A 22,679-nucleotide genomic window follows, 5' to 3' on the forward strand; every position below is an offset into this window, starting at 1 on the left:
CTCCTTTCTACATAAACTTAGAAAAATTAGAAAACATTTCTGAACTATAATCAGATACTTTGTTCTGTGCTAGGCCATTTTTTCTTTTTCTTTTTTTTTTTTAAAGTAATAACAGCCTGAAGATGCTACCCCTGTATAACCAAAGACCCTTGTCCTGTGTGCTGGTGAGTCAGTCTCTCCCGAGACTAGGCTTGGAAGCTACGTACTCACCTGCTGCCTTCATAGCAGTAGCCAAATTGCCTTAAAAGCCTCTGACTAAGGCCAGAACAAATCAGCTACCATACTCACCTCTTTGAGTAACACAAGGGAAGCGGGGAGAACAGTCCGAAAGCCAGTCACCCAGCAAGCCTATCTGAAGACTCACCGGGATCCGCACTCACCTACCAGAACAGAACAGGCATTTCCCCTACGTGCTCCTAATCCACCTGGAAAAACTTACTCTGGGACTGAGTCACAAGTGAGAACAGCTGCTGGAAATCCCACCTGAACGCAATTCCAGCTACAGGAGGAACTTACGTATACAGAAGCCAGAGCAAGAAATGGGAGGCAGGCCTATTATTTGCTACAAACATTACTTTACGCCCTCTTACTTCAGAGAGGGTATCATCGTTGGTACACTTTTCAACACTTTCCCCAGCCTTCTCCACAAATACCCTGACAATGACTCAACATATCGCTGGACATGACATTTTTTTGGGAAAGCCTATGAGGTCAACTTGTTCTCCACTGCTGTGTGACAGAAGGGAGCGTCGCACCCACTTGTTACCAGACCAGCAGCTGCCACGCAGGAAGCGGGAGGCGAGCTATCCAGAACCCAACGCAGAAGGACCGGGCGAGGAAAGCCAGGGGCTGCAGAAGTCACGGGCTTCAGGAAGAAGAGTCAAAAGCAAAGCGCAGATCACTGATCTGGAGAGAGGTGGGTGGCCAGAAGCTGTCGAGTAATTAGGCTCTGAAGAAAACAGGCTTCACCTAGGCCACCCTTTCGCATACCACATACGTACCATTTTAAAATGAGAACACTCAGACACCAGTGCAGACCTCTAGAAACAGCAGAGGCGAAGAAAAAGGAGAACAATAACCAAAACACTCCGGCCAGTCCCTGTCTTATCTCCCAACACCCTTTTAAATATAATCTGAGAAGAGAACTGAGAAGAATTCAGCTGTTAATATAAAGGAAAGGAAGGCTGCTCCCTGTTTACACACCACGCACTACCTTGCTTTTTTGGAAATCTTTAGTAGCACCACCACGGAAAGCAAACCACCACTCCACAGCAACGTGGGCAAAGTCCAATTCAACTGCCGCCTTCTACTTGTAGAAAAAAAAAACAACAGCTAAAGTGAAAACAACCCAGGGAAAGAAAGAAGTAACTTTTTTTTTTTTTGGGTCTCTATTACTTCCCACGATCCTACTGCACAGCAGAAACAACCCTTTCTCCCTGCCCCACCTCCCAAATTAAGCTCCATTAAGTTCCTGTAACTGGCATGTAACGAGATTCAGGGCTCGGACTGGAACCATTTACATTCCTGTTTATTATTATTACATGACAGAATACAGGCTCTTTGCTGTGGTAAGCAATCTCCGAGTCATAAAACGGTTCTTAAGAACAACTACTGCCAATAAAAGATGTCTGTCTTTTAATCCTGAGCATAGGTGTCTAATAACTCCATTTTTAGCCTTTGTCTAATGTATCCGGAAAGGTCACTGTGTCTCAGGTGGTATGGCTTACTTAAATAGCAGATCGAATGAAAATCAAGTTTGCATTACACACGCTACCTGCACATCCCTGGCATGCTTCTGCCTTCCTACAAACAGGGTCCGATTGAAGTTAAACGCAGATGCCCAGGGACAGCACAGAGCAGGAGTTGTAGCACCAGCACCGCGAGCTCCTTTCCAGAGGTCAGGCACAGAACAGATACCAGCCACTTGCAGCATATTCAGTTCTACATAAGAGGGCAGTCAGACTTCAGTAAACACAATGCAAATAATCCCAGCCTCATTTTGCCCCTCTCGCAGAAGATTAAGATAGAGAAACCCAAATTTCAATTCCAGATGTACTGCCTGTTTATTTATTTTTTACACGACCTTGAACAAAAGTCACCAACTGTTCTCCCTGTTTCACTACATAAATAGATCCGGATTCTCCTTTAAGATCAATGTTGTTATTAGTCCATTGAGCATGGGGAAATTTCCTGGATTTTCTGTACTGTCATTGGCAAGGGAACCGCAGAGCAGAATACATCAGGATTTAAAAATAATGAAGTACGTAAATCCAAGCTACAGTTCACAACCCAGAAAACACTTTTGAGGTCTGCGCTCTACAGAAGTCATAGCTGCCTAGAACCACAGAGCTGTTGGACAGTGAAAAGGCAATGATGTAAATATCAGAATAATAAAAGACAAGTAAGAGAAAGAGCTTTTAGCAATATCCAAATTACACGCCCAGCTCACCACTGCTGGACTCCTCGTGTTACACCAGGGCAACTACTTCTAGTATTTTACACCCCTTTTGCAAGGACAGCTTACTTATTCCTATAGGTAGGTATACACATGGACCTGTTGTATTTTGGAGCCGCACAGAGAATACGAAGGCTTTCTAATTCAATAAATGCAGGGATTCGGAGAACATTTGTTTATGCATGTGTAACAGCTTGGTGCAATAACGTCAGATGTGGTGAGGCTGTAATTTACAATCAAAGGGGGAAATTAAGGCTGGAAAACAGTTTTCACACAATTCATCACCATCCTATAACCACAGGTGATACTTCAGCTTTAAACTGCCGTGGTAGTAAAACAACTAGCAGTTCTCACTGGCCCATACAAGTTAAACGTGATGTATTTCTGGCCAAAACCAGCACCTCAAAATATCTTCTACGCAATAAAGAGGTCAGTTTTCTAGCTGTAAGTTATTAGAAATGCCACGCACGGAGACAACCCTGACAACGTTAACAGTGAACTTTCCAAAAGGCTTTCCAAAAGTTTGGAACATTTTTTCCTGAAATCTAAAGTGTCTTCAGGAAAATACTCCTCCACACACACCTTCCTTTTTTTTTAATATATAATTAGCTCGAATTGCTGTCATTATAGACACTGATGTGGAGGTGAACACTTAAAAAGAAATTTTAATCAGAGCTATATTTAGATACTTAGGCTGAAAAAAAAAAAAAGCACTGGAGTGGTTACGAGGAAGCGTATTTGAGAAGAATCAAAAATGGAATAAGAGCAGCCTTTAGAAATCCAGATACATTTCTGTATGCGTCTGTAAACATGCTAAATATATGCTTGAAGGGAGTTATATTAAAAAACCAACCAAACAAACAAAAAAAAACACAACAAACTTAGCTACAAGAGGACAGCAGCAAGTCATATTGAGGGATTTCTCCAGTGCCAGCCAGCTGGAAGAGCCGTAATGGTATTGAGACGACAACACCGTGCTGGAATAAATGCAGAACCAGCGCTAAAAGACGTGTATACAAATATGAAGTGGGTTAAAAAATAACCATACCACATTGCAAAATTACCTCACAGCTAGAGGTGGCACGGCTGCATCTTTAGGAGCTGCTAGAGGAGGAAAACCACATGAATGTTAACAAATAAAGGAGAAGCAGGCAGGCTGTCAGAACAGCCTTAGTCTCGGCAATCAGAAGAGAGTCGCCGAGTGACCCTGCAGACAATTACACGTGAGTCCTCCGGGACCTTTTTGGGGCTCGCTGCCCGTCCTAAAGCCCCCCCCCCCCCCCCCCCACCCCAAAAGCCTCCCCCAGAGCCGCCAGCCTCTCACCTCCGCCGGGTCGCAGCTCCAGGGCAGCGTTTCGCCTCCTGACCGCCTCCACCCCACGCCCGCCTCAGGAATGCCGCGGGCGAACGCACGCCCGTCCTCCCCCCCCCTCAAAAAAAAATAAACGGGGAAAAAAAAAAGGAAAGGCGAGGAGGGCTCCACCTGGGGCCGCGGGGCGCCCCCACCTCACCGGGCGAGCAGCAGCCGCCAAATGGCCGCGGGAGAGGAGCGGAGCGGCGGCGGCGGCACCGGCCCGGCCCCCCCCGCCCACGCAGCCCCACACGGGCAGGAGCGGGGCGGAGGCCAGGGAAGAGGAGGGGAGGGCCGGGCCCCCAAGGCTCAGCCCACCCCCGGCCCCGCCAGGTGGGGAGGTGGGGGCCGGGCCCGCTGCAGGCCGAGGGAGGAGGTCCCGGGATCTGCAGGGTGCTGCCCCTGCGCCCTGCGAAGGCGTGAGGGAGGTTTGGGGTGGCCCGGGCTGGGCTCCTCCTAGCAGCGGGTAACCGCTAAGTTGTACCTGATGCACGCCAGCCCTAAGGAAGTCGGTAAAAATAGGGAATCCATGGAAAAAATCCCACCCTCTTTCAACGGCACTATCACTTCTACTTTATTTTGATAACCAGACGTAAATGCACAGGAGTTAGAGGGGCACCCGTGCACGTTGAGGTACATACACACAGTCTGTAAGCATTTGTCATTGAGGCAAGGCTGAAGAGGCAAATACCTAATGCTAGCAATAATACCAAGTTTGAGGCAAAAGCTTATGGTGTTTTCACCTCCTCTATGTAAATCCCTGATGTGATTCTTTGGATTTCGAAGCGCTTCTTCGCTTTGTGACCGCAGCATGAGCGAGCCGAAAACGCCACGCAGCGCCCGCGTGCCCCCAGACCCCAGCAGCTCCCATCAGCAAACTGCTGGGGAGCGATGACGGAAGAGCCTCACGTTCTGCAAGCACGTCCTCACAGGGCTCGCACGCGGGCCTGACGGGGCACGATGATGCTCATTTACGCAGAGTCACAGGTATTGGCACGTACTCCTAGCGAAGAGCAATTGAGGAGAGCCGGTTTCCGAGGAGCCCCGCTGTGAGTGCTCAGACCTAGCGCTGCGCTCGTGCGTCAGGCACCAACAGTCATCCGAGCCGAGTGCGCTCCAAAAACCAACCAGCGTGGCAGCCCGGCATTGTTTGAAATACGTCAGTGTGTTGATGAGTGTGTTGTAACCCCGTACGCACAAGCTACAAGTCAACTGGATTGCGGTCTGCCATTTTAGTGGAGCCCTCCCAGGAAGGAATGAGGAGTCTTCCCATCCCAGCCCGCCCAAATTTCCAATTTGGGAATTTCATATTTTGGGGCAGGCATTGCCACAGTCTTCCTTCTGCCTGTTCAGATCAGGCCTTACATTCACAGAGGGTTTTTAATGAAAATGTGCTAGCACTTCTTGTTCTGATCCCAGCACAGAAGGCTTTGAACTTCAGTCAGTTAAAGTAACTCGCTGGCAAATAATTCAATCAGGTAATCTGTATTCAAGAGTTATTTTCAAGTCGTTTAGCAGTGTTCATCTCCTATCCAGCTGATAGTTTTCAGTTAATCATTCACTTGTCGGCAGATCCACTGAATGGAGCCACTCAACTGATTTACAGTAGAGGGGCCTCAGCGTGGGAGAGCAGAGAGAGCCCTGGCCAAGAGATAATTTAACTCTGCCTACCTGACCGCACAGTCTAAGCCCTAAAGCTTTGAATAAAGAGATAAATTTGTCCTTCCTTGCAGCTGAAAACTCTCCGAAGACCGGGCTGTCAAGCGTTTAATCTTACGTAGTTCCTCTCACTACTCCAGAGCTGCGCTCAGCCTAAGTAATTACAGAGCAGCCGTGTGGTACGTATCCCTAGACTGTAATTTGCCAGAATGAATTCCACAGCAAATTTATCTATATATTGCATCACACCATACAAACCACTGTTAAGGTCCTAAAACTTAAAGAAACCCTAGTTTACAGGTTTCTTTGGTCAGAGCTTTTAAAGGCTAGTACTCTAATGCCAATTTCCTGGTGGTTACCTGTATTTTCGGTGCAGAAACACATAGGGCTAAACTTGCCTTTAAGTGAACTTACAGGTCAGCATTCACTCTGATGTTTTGATCCACAGGAACTCCCTTGCATTCCCCATGTAAGTTTCCCTGGCAAGTAATATACACAATGATTCTCGCTTCCACCAACTGCTTTGCAGTACTTGGCTTCTAAGGAATGTTACAAATCCGTGAACTGTGCTGTCTTCCCAACTATTTCAAGTCTTTGTTGAAGAATGCCAGTAACTGGGTGACAAGGCACGAAGAGGAAGGGGAGAAAAAAAAAAAAAAAAAAAGGATAAGGGAAGGAACCATCTCATCCCATTTCAACTGGATTTCTCCAAGCCCAGTATGAGCAGGTAGCAGCACTCTGAACTATTAAGTGTAAAGTAAATACTGTTTTCACTGAAAATGTGCTTAAATTAGATGAAAAACCCTGTCACTGACCAAAGATCAGAAGTATAATCTTAACAGAGGCCTAAACAGACAAAATACAATATAAATAAAAAGCATTGTCATAAGACAAAGAGAAGCAGGAATGCAAAAGACTTGCTTAAACATAGCCACGAGCTTTGTTAGTGAACACTGTTCCCTATGTACATTCTGCAGTACTTAAATATATGTTCAAATATTTACACAACAAGCACAACCCCAATCATTTGATAAGTATAGTCCAATATTTTTAATTACTGTTAAAACACTGTGGGTCAATTGACTAAGACCTTGAAATAATCATCTCACTGCCAGCTTCAAGCACTGACGTGAGAGCTTTCTGTTTCACTTACTGTATCTTGAAAATACTTAGCCTGTCACGTTTAACACAAAGCTTGCTGTCCCGCTCCTTGTGCTCAGGGATAACACAACTTCCTTGCCCCAGAAAGGACAATTAATAGAGTCATCAGTTTTGGACACTACGCTGAGATGATGTTTGGAATCAGACACTCCTCTGTGATGGTATCTCTCACATACCAGCAGCTCCAGTTAAACCAAATCCATGCCTATATAAAGCCCGCCAAAAGGCACGAACGTGACAATGCCAGATGAAGTGATCTTTTAAGTAATTACTGTTAGCCTTTAGCCTATAAAACCCTAAACTTGGACTTCCCTCAGGAAACAACTGAGGGCCATTGTACTTAACTTCGCATTTGCCAAATGATTTTTATCCAGGAACCCAGCTCCAGCTACCTCCAGATACACAGCACGTTTCCAGAGGACGTAACCCTTTGGAAAGCCTCGAGCTGTAACAGGTGGGCCTCACGATGGCACAGGCATAGCAGCTCGAGGCAAATATTGTCTAATACCCGAGATTCTCACTGCCACAAAGACCCCATAAAACGTATGAAGACATATATACACTTGCCCTTTTCTGTAATTTTATGCTTGGTACTTATCAGTTATACTCACACCTCCCGTTTGGATTCACCTGACTAACCCATATCCATTCCCACTGCCTGCATAGGAACTGGACTTTTAAGAGGCTTGGAAATGGGCCAGATGGGATCAGGCACTCAGCCCTGCAAAACGCAACAACAATGACACATCTACTGGAGAAAAACATCTTCTGAGAGACTCCCTGGGTACATGAGATTACCAGAAAACATGGGCTATCGAGGATAAAATCAAGTAAGAAGTGACACACAGTGGGCATGTGCTTTAGCTGAAAGTCTTAAGAGATAAAACTATAGAAAAAAAAGATGGACGAGACTTAAACTCCATAGTGCACATGCAAGCAACAGTGTCACCAAGTAACTGTTCTTTACCAAAGCTGGTTTTGTAACACTTAATGCATGTATGCATATTAATGGCTTTCATTTAACTCATTTTCATAGTTGCGTGCCTGTGCTTATTAAAGGAGTCTGAATAATGGTTCAGTTTTACATGAGCTCCGTAGGAGAAATGTTTTTTTCCCCTACTTTCTTTAATGCTCTAGATCAACCACAAAATGTCTTCAGAATACAGAGACAGCCTTTCAGCTTGGAGGAACTGAATAAATACTTAAGAGACTGATTTATAGTGAACACATACTTCAGCCCCTACTCCCAAACAAACCAACCCACCACCCAAGACTACCACATGCCACCTCAACAAGCACTGCTGAGAGATTCAGTATTATTTCAACAAAGCATAAGGTCTTGAATGTAAAGGAGGGTTCCCGATCCTGAGTGACATTCACAGCGAGCTGACAGTTTTCCAGAGCTCCAGTCACAAAGATGATCCACGCATTACAAGGGTGTCCTGGAGCACAAAGGCTGGTGGAGATCCAAACCGGAATCTACAACACTACATGGACCCACACTTCGCATAACAAACACCACAAACCAGGGTAATGAAGGGATAACTATAGAAAAACCGCTAAATTGCATCATTTCACAAACATCACAGAGGACGCATAACATGGACCAAAAGAATGACAGCAGCACCAGATCAAAGAAATCCTTCAGAGAAAAAGAAAAACAGATTAAATCAAGTGAAGCATATGCTAGAGATGAATGCTGGTACACAAGCAAGCATTGTGCCAAAAACAGCAGTGTCACAAGGAATTAAAGAAAAACAGGTAAGACTGAATGATTAAAAAGGCGAGTTTATCCCTACCTAGGGGAACATGTATGCCAAGTATGCTGTTGCATACGCTGGAAATGCAGATTGCCTACCAATGCTCTTCAGAGTAATTATGTTTTTTGCTTAGAATATGTTAAGCTCTCAGTCTCTTTGACAGTGCATTTACACCCCATGAATATGAAGCCAACAGTTCAGAGTTTCTCTGGCAAGCAACTACTTTCAGTCACAAGCAAAAAGGATTTCAGTAGCACCTCTGTCTTCAGTGTCTTGATATTTACATTGATCAACAATACAGCACGTACGTAGCTCATCCTAGAAGCAAAAGCCTCGCTCTGGATGCTCACTGGACCTATGTGGGACCTCTCAACTTCTATGGTCTGGACTGAATGGCCACTCTTACTTGTCCGCTGGGTATCCAGAGCTCCAAAATCAATGCAAACAGTTCACGTGCTCTCCCAGTACCACCTCCAGCAAGAAGAAAGGAGGCATCTCTGGAGAAAATTAGATGTGTGGCACTTTTTACACGTCTCATCTCAGTCCAAGCACTGCCCTCATTCCTCACACAGTGGAAGAGACTTGGCCTGTGAATGCCTCCCTTTCCCCTCCCAAAGGCCACTTTCATACCCCGGATCTTACTGAGCTTCAAGGAGTTTTAATTCCCTGAAAGATTGTGATCACCATGCTCTGAGCTGCTTTCTTAAGCCACGGCATGTGGCTGTTCTTCGTCTACTTTATGTTCGGGTATGTTGCGTATTGTCTTTCATGAGAAAGAATCTGTTTCCAACAACAACTACAGGCAAACACCCAGTAGAGAGGGGAGTTTATGGACTTAGCAGCTACCAGCACACTGTGGGGAAGTATGCATAAAGATCTGGAGACAGCAAGTGCAACGTGATGGGCTGAGCGGTGGGGGAGGAAACCTCAATCACTCATTCCACTAGGAAAGTTATGTACCTCAAACACAGCAGAGACACCCCTCAAGAGCAAGGTACCGACTTGTAATCCATACCATACCATCATCAGCCTCACATTTTATCCAAATAAATATTAGGGAACACACATACATGCAAATCAAGTTAATGTCACACGCATTAGACAGGATTTTAAGTGATGGAAAATAAAATGAAAATATGAGGACAAATAAGGCTGTAAGTTATCCTTCTTATCCTTCAGTACAAGATTTCTAGTTTTTTACATTCTCAGCACATTTTTATAATATACTCAGTGTAATTTTTAGCAATGTTATTTAGGAAAATTCATTCCTTCTGTACAACACTACGTTGTAACTAACCAACCTCTAGGTAATTTGATATAGGCAAGCAGTTTTGGGCAGAAATTGCATGAATGCATGATGGGATTTCAAGATAAAAAAGCAGTATCAGGCAGTGAAATACCGTATCTGCACTTAAAATACACGTATCCCTATTTTCCTCACTTAATCCTCCTCATTTCCCTCATACATAAACCAGAATGTAATATTAATATTGCAGCATCAGTCATTTTTCAGTTAAGGCAAGCTGAACAATGCATTCTGGTACAAAGCAAACAACTCTGAAGATCAGTTTCTAAAAATGACTTGCAACGCGAGGCATTTCAAGTGCCATAAGCTGCCTGACAAGGCTCACTTCAGATCCGAAGCCCCCTGTTTACACCCTGCTCGCTTTCCCTGCTCGCTGTCCACCAGGAGATGCAATCCAACTACAGCCACCTCTTCACGAGGAGCACCGCTAACCGCAGGTGCGTGGACGTACACCAGTATATAAATACACCCACCCGTACAGACAGCCCCCTGGGCCCTGATCTCTTTTCCCTTACACCTACCGTCGCTCACTGGGGTGTGCAGCGCAGAGCAGGTACCCAGACAAAATCTCTACAAACTAGTTCAGCTGCCAGCTGGAGGATCACGGTGTGAATACTGAACTCAGGATAGAATCATAGAACCATTTAGGTTGGAAAAGGCCCGTAAGATCATCAAGTCCAACCACAGATTGCCCAGTTTACCTCAGCTTTCCATTATCGTAGAGACGCACGCTGTAGGTTCTGCCTCGAGCCACCTCTATTTGCTTACATAGAAGTTTTATATGGATTTTACATAGGTTCCAAGTACATGAGGAAAAGAAGCATGCTAGACTTGATTTACCAATTTATAAACCATACAAAGTCCTACAAAAAAAGAAAAAAAAAAAGAAAGAAAAAAACCCACACATATAACAAAAGGGCAAAAAAACCCCAACAGCTCCCACCTCACAGTATGGCAAGACCTGCATTTCGTTCTCAACACAGACCCTTTGGTATTCAGCTTATAAACACGGTTCCATAAAACAGGTCAGCTCTCTGAGTTTGCCCAAGATCTGAGCAGTATGTGCAGGAAGGTATGCTAGAGCTAAGCTAAGTATAATAAAAAAAGCTCTCAAAGTAGTAATTCTGTATGGATGTTTCTTAATTCAGCCTCCCGAATCCCAGCTACAGCACGTTCTGCTAGAATTGCAAATACGGGCTCGGGTGAACAAACACGCTCTGGTAAACAAATGCTTTGGCACACAACGGTATGTAGGTGGGGTCTACCCAGAATGTCAAGAATTCTTCCCTAAATCAGAGAGATGAGCGAGAACACAACCGCTGCATTTGCGTTTTCAGGCTATTTACTGGTTGTTCACCGCTACGGGTATCGTATTCGAATGAAACTAAAGAAGGGTGGTGTGGGGGGGCTGCTCCTCATTTTTCCCCCCGCCCCGGTCAATACCTTCACTGGTGGGCACCAGACCAAGAAGGCTCACTTGCTACTGAGATTTTCCACCGTCAAGCTTCTCTCTCGCTTCCTGGTGTGCCCAGCCTTGGGAAATAAGCACAGGCACAGCAGGGTGCAGAAGCCCTCCTCTGACAGAAGGAAGGATGCATCATGGGTCTTCTTGTTTGCCAGTTGTTTTCCTATTTTCGTTTGCTCACAACCTCTTCCCAAAATAGCAGCACTTTAAAGGCAGCCTAAGATTTAGAGAATAGGCCAGATTTGGATTTACTATTCTATTAATACCTCTAACAAATTGTTTACGTCAAAAGACGCGTGCGTTCTGCTACAGCGCTGGTACACGTCAATTCCAGAGCACAAAATGGGTAACAACAAATTAAAATTGTTAAAATTTAAAATCCCTGCTACCGAAGCAGGATGCTCTATCTCGTAACCCAGAAAGGACAGAGATTGAGGCAAAATGTACAAGCTTATTATTTTCTGTCCTCACGTTTACTTGTTTATCTAGCCATTTCCTCGGGTTTGTGAGATGCCCAGCCCGTTCCCAATCCACAGAGAATATGTATTTCCACCTACTAACCACAGTCTGGTTTTTGTTTGTTCTCCAAGTATGAACAACTCTTGTTCAGTCCTGGGATTCGTGAGTCAACGTTTTAAGTGTTTACATGGGTCTGAACTATTAAGTGAGTTTCAGTAATAGATTTATATAAAGATACATACATCCTGTCCTCTTACATCAGGTAAAACCAACACAATACAGGAGGACGTCCAAGAACAAGCTCGGGCAGAGGACACAGGATCAACTTTTGGACTCTACGAAACATATCTTTCTTCTTATGAGAAACAACATGGCAACCTAGCAGAAGCCAGTTAACAGCATATTGTTCATCCTGAGAAAACATAGATCTGGGTGTGAAACATACCCAAAAGTTAAGCACATCCCTCTAAATCTCAATATCAACTCAATACCGCTGTTATATTATGCCATTTTAAACACGGAAATGTCAATATTTAATCTTTCAGGTCAGCATTTTTTTATTGCAGTTGTTAGCTATTGTGGCGTTGGGTGGTAAAACAAACACAGAGAAAAGGGAAAGATGTTGTAGGTTACTGCATGGAATATCAATACTAAGTAGGAGAAGTTGTCACAAAATTGTACCTACTGACATCCTGCTTCGATGTACATACAGCCATTTTAAAGCGACAATAAGAAGCCAAAGATTTCAAAGACATTGTATTTTCTTCATCATTCAAAGCAGTCAAACGTTTCATAGGAAGATGTTCCTGCACCCCGACCTAAACTACCCTGTTTTCCTTCAGTAAGACATGAGAACACATCTCACTCCAACTTCAGCCTTCTCTAACAACGCTGCACAAATTAATTTTTGTAGATGACAGAGCAATTTTAAGCTTGCGTAAGAACACAAAAGAACAAAATGCCAAAGTTTTGTAATTACACGGCAATCTTACTTCATGTCAACTTGATTCATTAAATGTTTTATAAATCTTCCAATTAAGCAAAGGAACGTTTTTGTTCTAGAAGTGAGATAAAGAAGTTTGTAAAGCCATGAGAACTGAGCATGTTGTACATCTCACAAACTGAAGCACTCAGTAAATATACTGCTACTGCATCGATAGTAAAATATGGGAGCTGCTCATCATCTGCACAATGTTCGAGCAACTACCAAAAATCTCTGTTTGAACGCAGGGGCAGTGTTGGTGAGGATACCTAAACTGGAATATGCACCACGCTAAGCAAAGCCAACAGGAGGGTGTTGGAGAAGGGTGCTGGTATCTTTTGCTCCTGAATAACCAACGGAAACTTAACTTCAGTTTGAAGCAGATACCATGTCGGTGCTCCAGTATCTATCTGTGTCACAGTAGCTCCGCTTCCCCTCAGGTTTGGGATGAGTCACTAGCAGATTTCTACAAATTGCAGCGCTTTATAGAAACGAAAGGTACATTTGAATCGGAAGCAAACAACAGCCCTTCAAAATACCCTCTTTAGAAATACTGTTTCATCGTTCACCTTTACATAAATAAGGTTCTCCCAGCCCTACACTAATCAGTTTTTTCTTTGTCACTGATTCACGCCTACCTGCAGACAGTCGAGAACACACACGCAAGATTTGGGGAGGTTGGTACCTCCGGTAGGAAATGGCGGTGGTGGGCAGACGCCAAGCCCAGCGGTCCTCACCCACCCCTGTGAAACCACAGCTGGTTCCTATGGCAAAATTAACCAATAAAACCATGACACAATTTCTTTCCTAGAGCTTCCTTGTGCTTTCAGTCTGCCCGTCACAGACCCTTTACCATGCCTTTCCCTAAACACATGTCCCTTGGGAAAAAACACAGATCTCCATTAAAATAAAGTCGGGGTAATGGTGGATATTTCCATTCCTTCACCCATTTGTCTCTACTATTGATTTGAACGTACCTTCAAAATCAGAAAACACAGCACTGTTATTTTCTCACTCTTAGAAGAATGATGGCTAATTTTGAAAAGAGAAATGCTTACGTACTGAGGGGAAAAATAGTTAATTCTTTAAATGTCAGAGCAAGCAAGATGGCTGTTGATACTGCTGATTCCTGGCTCCAGTGTTCTTACATGCATAATTAATTGCTCAGTAAAGCTTTTCATATACATTTTATTGCGTTCATTGTGAACTTGCATAGTTAAACTAGTACCAGATTTTACAATCTTGTTTATGGGAAGGATGCCTCAAGTCACATTAGCCAGAACAACTTAACACTTTTATTGGATCACGGAGTGACAGCGGAGTTTCTATCAACTAACAAAAGGACCAGAAGCTGAGGGAGACAAAAAGAGAGCACACAAAACATTAAGCTAATGCCAAAGAGAAAGAAATTTTGGACATTTCACAAAAATGCAATCTTGCAAGCATGAACGCACCTATCATGGTGGTACAGAGTCAAACTATACCTATGTGGGTGCTAGAATTGTTGGAGTAACAAAACACGAAGATATGAGGATTAGTTATTGAATTTACATAGGACTATATTTTTGTTTTATTGTGTGTCCAGGAAAGCTGAGAGCACAACCCATGGCTTCCTGTAGTGTCAGCGGGGAGCAGACAGGAAAACGCACAGAACTCCCACTCCTCTACTATATAATGAAGTGAAAAACACACAGAGATTTTCTTTTGTGTGAAAAAAAAGGTGTATATATGTACATGTGCATGCATATATAGGGGTGGTTCCAGACTTATACAGAGGGAAAATACATCAGAGTAACAAAAAGTCATTTCAGAAAATACTCGTCAGTATCTTCTGAACACATAAACCATGGGATTTGTATTTTACATTATAGAAGAAAGTTTTCCAATACTGTTACGTAATCTGCCCAGACATGAAAAGTTAAGCGGTCAGTTTACTGAAGAGCCTTAAATAGAGAATTGGTCTGACACTGGTCTGCGGTTACTTCTGTAGAATGCTGGCATGGAATATATCCCAAACTTGGAAGAAGTCAGACTAAAGAAACAAACCAAATCCCAGATATTGGCTAAAGAGAATAAATTAACAAACCAAGGTCTGAATCCCAATAAATAGACTAAGTAGCATTTGCTTTGCTTGTAGTAGTGTTTTCTTGGCCGAACTTGCTCAGATTCCAGTGAACAATAAAATTAAGACCCACTACATTGTAAATCATGGAAACAGCAATAAAAAAGTACCTGCAACACACACTAAAAGATTCAACCAATGCACACGGAAAGGTTTTGCAGTAGAATGAGGAAAAGACCTTGAGTCTTCAAAATTTCCATCAGCTCTTAGTCATTGTCCCACAGTGGAGTAAGAGTGCTTGCAAAGGACAGCCTTTTCATCCAGCTAGGCAAAAAAAATCCCAACTGGTCCACTTCAAAAAAAGACCTGCACTTGTTACTTTCTTCTGAAAGCACCCCAGTCCTTACACTGATAGCTCACTTGTGTTAACAGCTGAGCAACAGCAGAACCACTGGCTTATGTACAAATTTTTGGTAGACAACTCAACAACCCCAGCGAGATTGGAGCTCCCTATGAGTATCTGGGTGCATGCATCAATACGTTCAGGGAATTAGTTTGCTAAAACTATTTTAATCTCTACTTAGGCACATGATATGAAGGGTTGCAAAAAGTTAACATCAAAATCCCAGTCAGTCTTACTTTGCTGTAGACATTAGCACAAGCGGATCCTTCTCACACTGCAGCTGTAACTTGGCTCATCTCACCAGTGAGGAATAAAAGCCAGAGCACAGTTCTTTGGGAAAGAAGTTATCTTTAGTAATTTTGTGCAATCCATCTTGCATAATGTGGACTTGATGCAGCTCTGAGTGCCTAGTGCTTGCCCATGACAAAGACAACTATGTAAACTTACATATACACCTATGTATTTTAACACACACCCTCTTAAATCATGCTCAATGGACTACAAGGCTTTACATTTTCAAAATCTTTCTATTCCTAGCTCTTAAGACTCAGGTCAGATCCACATCTGTGTGTTGTAGCTTCAATTCATAGGAAATGTTGCTTGGATTGACATCCCAAAGAGGGCTGGGAATGCTCATGCTGTCCTTTTTTGCTTATTCTGGCTTTGAAGAAAGTCAACAGTAAGCATCTAGCAACACTGCTCTCCCTGAGGGTGGACTCATGAAGGATTTCTTCTCTTTCTGGATGCAGTACCATACTCCCTTCTGAAAACAGTAATGGGAAGCATGTAATCGATGAGGTCACTCAAATCACAGAACTGTTGACTCTAATTATGTGGTTTTGCTAAATATTTTGCCTTATGCTGACGGAACAAGCAGTGGACCTAAACCTCACACCTACATCCATGGTCGGAAGAGCCTGGATGCAGCGTCCCAGCTCTGTGGAAGGCAATCCGCGCCCACCACAGACGGGTGCAGGTTACTGACCAGAGCTGGGGACATGCAGTAATGGCACATCTGAAAGCACGCCTGCTTTTTATTTCACTTTCAAACCAGCTGTGGTAGATCTGCTGGCAGCGGGGACAGGGACGGACAACATGGGGCAGCGGCCTGCAGGGTCTGAAGCGCTGCAGGAGCCAGCCTCTTGTGCCAGCAGGGCTGGTCTGTTTGAAGAGGCCTGTAGCCACTTTAAAATATCTAGCAGCACCAGAGTTATCTGTTTGGTACCTCAGATGGAGTTATCACACAGGTAACAAGCTGGACACAGAACTGAAAAGCCTGGAGTGGGACTAACAAGGCATGATACCTTGGTATCTGCACGGTATCGGGAGCAAAGGCCTGCGAACCGATGTGAAGCTTTGTCATCCTTTGGACTCACACTCCTTTTATTTCAAAATTCATTTTTTTAATTAAAAATGGAGAAAATATAGAAAGCAGCAGATCATTTAGATTTGTTTCCAGGCAAGTGGAGAGCAATCAGTTCAGACAGCAAGCTGACTAAACTCATGACATGGGAGGTAAGGGAGGGAGCTCATAAATGTAACGAAGGCAAAGGCAACACACTCAGGTAGAGAACATCTACCTCAAAAGAGAGGCATGAAAACAGCAGTTTCCTTCCAGGAACAATAAAAAAGAATAATCTGTCCTTGTGCCTTCTAAAAATAAACCATAGAAGTTGTAGAAGGAGACTTTTTGTCTAGGTCTTGTGTTTCGGGATCTGAGAGGAGCTCAGGACAGAATGTGAAAACACAGTCACATTGCGAGCAGTATGTGTAACATCTCCATGAGTACACAGGCAAAGGAATCAGCATGGTTAAGACAGAATTATAATGCAAGTAAAAAAAAAAAAAAAAGGGTAGCAACAAAAAATCCATATATTTGTATCTTAAGAGCAAGGAAAACCTTGCTGCCTTACATCCATAAGGAAAGTATGCATGCAGGTGCCTACAATGAAGAAAACAAACAAGCAAACACAACAAAACAAAACAGGTAAGAATATTAGGCAAATTAGAGATTTACAAAGTGCCTGGCCTGATGAATTTCCTTCTAGGATGTAGCTCAGGGTTTTAAGAGTTACAGGTCACTCGTGAAGGATAAGCAATGTACTACAGCAGAAAACTGGAAACGAGCAAACATAGCACCCATATCAGTTAAAATGAAATTACAGACCCAATGAGTCAATTTAACTTCAAATCCCTGGGGAAAAAAATAAATAAATAATCCAGAACAAATGAATTAGCAGCACCTTAAGCTTAACCAGCAGCCAAACGAGATTTGCTAAATCACATTGCTAACCTCCTTTGACAGGCCTTCCACATAGCTAGAAGAGAAAGCACAGATGTCACATCTTTCCTTTAGTAAGGCTTCAAAATTGCCTCAAGATATTGTAACAATTAAACTACAGATGCAGGAAGAATAAATAGTTTAGTGTGTGAGAAACAAAGGTTAAATATACAATTGTCAGGATAGAGTACTAATCTCAAAGGACAGAGTGAAATGTTATATACAAGATAGTGCCCACAGGCAGGAAACATCAAATACAGGATGAGAAACAACACGACAGCAGGCTACAGTAGGTCACAAGAGACAAGTACCAAGCTGTTCGAAGAAAGGCAAACGTTGTTATGAGATATCAAAAGAAGTGTTGGAGTGCAATGCCTGAGCGTCATCTGCTGAACTCAAAAAATCTTTCTACTTCACTCTGCTTGTAGCTGAATCCCTAGGAGACACATGGACCCACCAGAAAGGGTCTAGGCAACATCAGTGAGAATGCAAAGTAGCCTAGAAAATAGGACCTAGGGGTGGAGTGGACAAGCTAGTTGTTAGCACAGGGGAAAAAGATGTAAGGGGTGGATGTTATTTTACAAGACTTCTGTAACAAGAAGGGAATCATCTCTTTTTCAGTCAACTATAGATAGGACAAGTCCTAATGAGCTTATAATGAGCACAGTAAAGATTCACTGGAGGAAGGGAGGCAAGAACATAAAAAAAAGGTTAAAGTAAAAAAAAAGTTAAAGTAAAAAAAAACATTAAAAATAAAGTAAAAAAAAAAAAAGTACTGAAGCACTGAGAGAGATTCCACAAGAAAAGACCTTTAAAAACAGCTGAGGCAAACACTTAATAAAAGACAGATTTCACCTTTGGGGCAGAGATAGTTAGATGACCTCCTGAGAATGAAAGCTCATGGCTGGAAGCAATGTTCTACGAAAGAGATGGTGGCCAACAGGAGCAAGAGGAAAGGAAACTGGTTTGAAAGCACAGAGAGGGGAAGCACTGAGGGAAGTCAAGTGATAGGCAGGAAACAGAGGCAAAGAAAGATGAAAAATGAGACTGCTGTTTGCAGGGAGAGCCTTTTAGTAGTGTGTTAGACTTCCATGAGCAACTGCTTACGAGGTTGCATCTAAAGTCAAAAGAAAAAGCAGGTTCCGGGTGCTTGCACCTGCTCTTGCTGTAGTTTTTGTTCCAACGTCTACCTTAGCAAGTAATGCAGTGCAAGGAAAGTACATCCACCGAAGGGAAGACAGCTGATGTTGAGGCCCGCCGATGCTGGCATGAGAAGATTTGTAGGTTTTGCTTGAAGACAGCTCTAGCCTGACCCTGTGGGCTGAGCACCTGGGGGTGGTGGCTAGCAGCGCGCTAGCAGCACTGTGGCAGAACATCCTTCAGTCCGGCTTCATCTGAAAGGACTCCAAGAAGTTCACGTTCACCCAGCAAAGCGAACCAAGATGCAGTAAGTGGAAAGGATCAGATGGCGTACTTTACCATTGCATATTGACCATTCTCACTGACATCTGATGTGACATACGGACATCTTTGGTAGGTCTGTAAACAAACTGTAGCAGACAATCACAAAGCATTCATTTATTAGCTACATCTGCTTTAAAATGCCATTGGTAATAATCTGTGCCCCCTCCAATGAAGAATGTCTGGGGGCTTTCTGACTCATAAAAACAACAGAAGCAAACCAGAAGGCCAAGCAGCCAGGCCATCAATCTCTTCCAGCTCCTGAGTCAGAAAGCAGTCATCAAGACAAAGGATGTTCCAGCTTCCCATTGCCTGTTCCTCATTTCTTGTCAACATATTTTTAATTCTCGATGCAACTTTTTTTTTCCTAAGAAGGGTGAAATTGTGCATATGTGTGCGCAACTGTCTTTGAAAGACACCTCTTTACGCTGAGACATACGGCCAGCCTCTTTTCCTTATGAGGCCCTTGCTCTGCAGCAAAGGAGCTGCCAGTGCACCTTCGGAAATATTCAGCACCTACACATTCCTTATCAAGGACTGTTTGGTTTGCTAACCTCACGCACCCAGCATGATTCCCTGAATAATTATCTGTGCTTTGACTGGGTGGTTGATGATAGAATTTCTTGCAGGTCATTTCAAGTGATGCCCCTACACAAAATATTAAACTGATTTTTGCACGTCGACAAGTTTGCAACTTCATTTCTGAGTAAAACCCTGCAAGTGTTATGCCATTCCTTATTCCACCTCTATTTTAATTAATTCTTTATAAACTAAATCATATGAAACATGGAAAAAAAAAAAGACAACCTCAACTACTATCAACAAATACAATTAAAATGTTTACACACAAATTCTGGATACCTTTTAATACACAAGAAAAGCTACAGGATTCTGGTTTTATTCCCAGATAATTAAACAACAGGGAGAAGGTCTGAGGGCATCAAACATGTAAGAGTATCTTAACCGAGGATCCTAGCCAGCTCATGTTGCAGAGCTATGCCTGCAAGACAGGCCTTATTTACACATTCTGGGGAAGTACTCCACAAGTTTGACATTTTAAGGCTGTTCATGAATTTCTAACAGCCTCTGTCAGTTCACATAACATGTGCTTAACTACCCAGATGCTATAACCCAAACCAAGTGGATCATAAATCCGACGGCATTCTGAACTGGTGTAGGTTAAGTCAAGCTTCTAGTTTATATTTACATTGCCTTGGATGTGTAAATTAAAATCCAAGCAGAAAAAATTATTTTTAATTGGCGGGGATGGTAGGTGAACTCTTTTGTTTTCAGTCTGCCTTCTGATTTTTAATTGGGTAGAAAACTACTGTAAATATTTTCTTCTTTCTCACCACTTCTTCCCAAGCATTTTTATAAACAAGTGAAGTATTGTTTTGCTGCTATACACTACATCCCACACACCCCAACCAAAACAGAGAAAAAGTACACATTCAAACTGCTACAGGGCACTCGGGTTGCTACAGATTTTTTAACCACATTTCAGAGCAACTTGCATACCTCCACATAAATCGATCAGTGCAACTTATAGCGTATTTTTACCTTTGCTTTTCATTATAGGCTGAAGGAGAGAAAAGTAGAGTTGGAAACCTCAGCAAACGAACCTAGAAAGATTTGCTCAGCAGCCTCTGAATCGCTGGTCAACAGCTCTGCGCTGTTCAAAGCACAAGTACAAGTGCATCACTGTTCTCTCATTTAAATGTAGAATAATTCTAGGATTCATGGCAATGCCAGCTTAAACTTAGCTCCAAAGAAACCCTTTGTTTTCAAATAAACCAGTGCCCGGTTTTAGATAATTCTATAAAGAATCCCATTCATCCACCACATAACATATTAGTGAACATGAAAAGAGCACCAAGAAGGCAGCCAACCTCCAAAAAAACCTGAAGTTCAACCCATCTATTTAGCATATGCCTTTAGAGTTACGTATAACGTGTGTGTACGCATACACAAGATGTAAAACATCACTGGGAACAGCACCATTTGTTCTTGATACAAACACTTTACACTGAGATGTTTGAAAATTTACGAGCACATCAGCCACCCTCTCCTGACAGAGCCACGCAATTACTCATTTTTTCTGTCACGCTTCCAAGCACCACGTGATTTTTTTCAAGGGACGCTACCGAGGGCCAGTTCTGTGGTCTCCTTACAGAGAAGCCCCATATGTTTTCAATAAGGGCTCTGAACACAGAGGGATGGCAGAAAAGAGTTGTTAGACGCAGCGATTCCAAAGAAAACAGAAAACATTTTAAATATAATCAAGACGCATCACTCCTGCTTTGCAGCAAGGAAGCAGAAGTCCCCCGGTCCTTTGATGTCCTTGTCTCCAGGCACTTGACAGCCCGGGTACTTCTGCCAGGTAGCTTTTATTTCTGAGCTGTTCTAAAATGTCTCCATTTAGTAGTTTCTGGTAGCACTCCAAACTTCTAGGCTTAATGCATCTTCCTTTTGCAAGGTATGATTAAATCCCATCCAAAAGCGATTTTTTTCTTTAATTACCTCTTATCCCAATTCCATGCTCCTTCCAACATTAAAGAAAAACATATAACATAAGCTGGAAATTCCAGAGCATTTAAGTATTCATTTTCTGAATGCTCAGTCCTTTCTTATTTACTAAACGTAGTAAGAAACGTATTTAAGGGCTTGATAGCAATCCTAATTCATAAATTGCAGAGCAGGAGATGGGGCCTCCTGGTAGGAAACACTAAGTTGAGGCTGAGACTTTTTTTTGGTGGCATCTCTCATGGTCCAAATACACAGTTGTCACGGTAATACCATGTTACAGGCAACATCACAGAACAACAAAGCTCACAGGTCCCCCAAACACAGCTTCTCATTCAAATAATAATTTCAGCAAAGATTAATGGTGCAAAGCTGTGAGATAGCCATCAAGGTAGTTTCTGAAAGCATGCACTGTTTACAACTGGTACCATGTTTAAACAGCAAATAGGAAAGTTGTAATACCTAAAAAACCTGACACACACTTTGTATATGTTAACGGATTTTGCATCCTGCATTGTTTAGATAAATAAAAATATTTGGGAATAACTTCATTTCTACAGTAGTTCAATAAATACTCAAATACGAGGTATAACCACATAGACCATTATTATGGTCTCTCTATCTATCTGCAATATACCATATCGCAGAGGTATAACCACAGCAAGACCATTTTGGCAGGCCATGTGTCATCTCGTTTCTCAGCTGAGACCCACCTGCGCTTGAGCAGCACACCACAGACAGCGTCGGATGCTGGTACTCCTTTGATTTGCTTTACTCCGAGAGAAATATAACGGTGTGTAAAGTTACACAACTCCTATGGTGGCAATCTTTTGCAATAGCATTTGGCAAGGCAGTTAATACTAGCAGGTTGCCCGTCACCCTCACAATTTCAAACAAGACTGCCAAAACTAAGATGTGTTATCTCTTTGAATACAGGAGCTTTGAAATGAATGTAGACACCAGTGTTTCTTATCCACACTTCCCCCCAAAAAACAGGTGCTTTCCTGCCCTAAAACAAAGGAACACTGTCCTAGCAAAACAAAGCATTGCAACTATCACAGAATGAGGAATTTCCCTTTCATCCTCAGATGATATGTGCCTTAAAGACCCAAGTGAAAAGACCACGCGAAGATGTAACCTGATTTCTTCCTGTTCCTCCCCTAACTAGCCAAGCGTTCCTCCTCTCTTCAAACACGGAGGATGTGGAAATTCCCACCTCTGATAACAGCCTTACCACCAGCAACCAAGCCCTGCAAGATGTGGCACCCCAGCCCTCCTCCCAGGAAGCACGGGGAGCGCTGCAGCAGCCAGGTTCCTGCTGGTGCTCCCTCATTTCGGCCTCCGGCGACTC

General features: G+C 43.0%; 1 protein-coding gene across 3 annotated transcripts in view; it reads right to left on the reverse strand.

Moving 5' to 3' along the window:
* Positions 1-22,679, reverse strand: part of SGK3 (serum/glucocorticoid regulated kinase family member 3) — a 58,207-nt gene that overhangs the window by 32,242 nt on the left and 3,286 nt on the right. Inside the window, exon 1 of one of the 3 annotated variants that reach the window (XM_083824166.1) lies at positions 3,780-4,186. The exons of the other annotated variants lie outside the window; for them this stretch is intronic. The gene's annotated coding sequence lies outside the window, so the exon portion shown is untranslated. Of the gene's footprint in view, positions 1-3,779; positions 4,187-22,679 lie in introns of those variants that run through there. 3 annotated transcript variants of the gene reach the window in all.

The sequence above is a fragment of the Anser anser genome, assembly GCF_964211835.1.
Source record: "Anser anser genome assembly, chromosome: 2".
Taxonomy (NCBI): Eukaryota; Metazoa; Chordata; class Aves; order Anseriformes; family Anatidae; genus Anser; species Anser anser.